Source organism: Nematolebias whitei, chromosome 1, assembly GCF_014905685.2.
Source record: "Nematolebias whitei isolate Nwh7 chromosome 1, NemWhi1, whole genome shotgun sequence".
Lineage (NCBI taxonomy): Eukaryota > Metazoa > Chordata > Actinopteri > Cyprinodontiformes > Rivulidae > Nematolebias > Nematolebias whitei.
Window position 1 is genome coordinate 47,426,499 of NC_056498.1, and position 1,753 is coordinate 47,428,251.

At 40.2% G+C, this 1,753-nt stretch overlaps 1 protein-coding gene across 1 annotated transcript in view; it reads right to left on the reverse strand.

Annotated features, from left to right (window-relative positions):
• The window catches only part of LOC119422654 (arginyl-tRNA--protein transferase 1), a 118,184-nt gene that overhangs the window by 113,172 nt on the left and 3,259 nt on the right, over positions 1-1,753 (reverse strand). The gene's annotated exons all lie outside the window — the stretch shown is intronic.

The following is a 1,753-nucleotide window of genomic DNA, read 5'->3' on the forward strand; positions in this document are numbered from 1 at the left end:
AGAGACAGATAGATAGAGACATAGAGACAGATAGATAGAGACATAGATAGATAGAGACATAGAGACAGACAGATAGATAGATAGATATAGATAGATATAGATAGATAGATAAATAGATAAACTACTATTACTTGTACTTCAGGGTACGGATCCCTACAATAAACGAGGGACTACTGTATTCAAATTTGGCGTTGAACTCTAGTGTTTTGGTCCTTTACACCAGCTTTTTACTGACGTTTATATAAAAATGTAATTATAAATTTGTGTTATTAGTATTTTACGTTGCAACAGTGAAATGTCCTCAACGCGCTGAGAGTCAAAATGACTGCAGAGCAGCTGAAACATCAAACTTTGGAATAATATGTACCAATAATAATTTGTGGTCAGTGACAATAACAAATATAAAATATACACAAACAACAAATAAAAATTTGATTCGGAGTTAAAGATCCAGATGTAGGCATGAACCCGTCTGGACCACAATGCATTGCAAAACTCTTGACTTTGAGCGAGTGAACAGAATCAGAGCACGTTGAGGAGGTCTTCAACACCTTTAGAGGTGGTCTGGACCACTTTTATCTACAGACATTTGGTGATCTGACTGAAGACAAGTCAGCTCAGCCGTCACTGTGATGTGCCGTGTCAATCCCAGAACAGCCGTCTGAAGACCTCTTCAGCTGCCAGCTGATTAACGATAGTTTTAACAGCCATCCTTCAATATTCTGATGATACTTGTATAAAAGTGTTCATCTCGGTAGGAGTGTTTTAATAAGAGTGGGTCAGGACGCTTCATGATGAGTTCCTCTTTAGGTTGGACTCAAAACTGATGCTGGTGCCAGGTCTGAAGAGTTGGCCTGAGACTGTAAGGATGTCACGACTGTGAGATTTAAACGGTAACTTGCATTTAGTCTGGGAGAACGTTCTGCTGGATGTTAGACAGATGTTTGTCAGCCGGAGTTTAGATGGCAGGCGAGAGCACGAGGCCAGCCTGGCAAACATGGCACCGACACCTGAGGATCAGAGGAAAAACACACAGAACCAAAGTCAGGCCACTGCAACCTCATCAGAAATCAGCAGCACTCTCATAAAAACACGGATCTAAATCATCTACATCTCAAATAGTTTAAAGGAAATAAAAGATCTGGACTGCAGAGTGAGAGCAAATCACATCTGATCTCTGTCAAGTTTTAATCATGATGTTGTCATAGTTTCTTCTTTAAACTTGACACACTTTAGTTAGCTCACAAACCCCTTCAGCTAATATATCAAAGCTAAATGTCTTACACAACTCAACTTAAAACATTTACTTGATTTAATTGTTGTTTGAGTGAAAAATAGATGATGCTGCGTTGCAAATGCTGTCAAAACAATGTGCCTGTAGCTAGCTAGCTGATGGTTAGCTTTAGCTCATTTTGAGCTGCCATTTCAAAACAATTAGCGGAAGAAAGTTTTTAGGAAATGACTCGTTACCTGACAGGACGAGGAGCTACAAAAAACAACTTCTCACGCCAGTGACTGCGTTCAGCGGAGAGGAGACACGTAGTAAATCCGTCAGTGCACACTGCCACATCCACAGCCCACGCTGCTTCGGGTTCCCGAAGAGATTCGAGCTATTCACGAAGGACGTTTACGTACAGTAATACAAAACATTCACGAGGTACGTAGTGACGTAGCACGTTTCTGTACGTAAGAACTTCAGAACGTCCCATGAAGAATTAAAAACAGTTAAAGAACAGTTGTTTTTATTATTGTT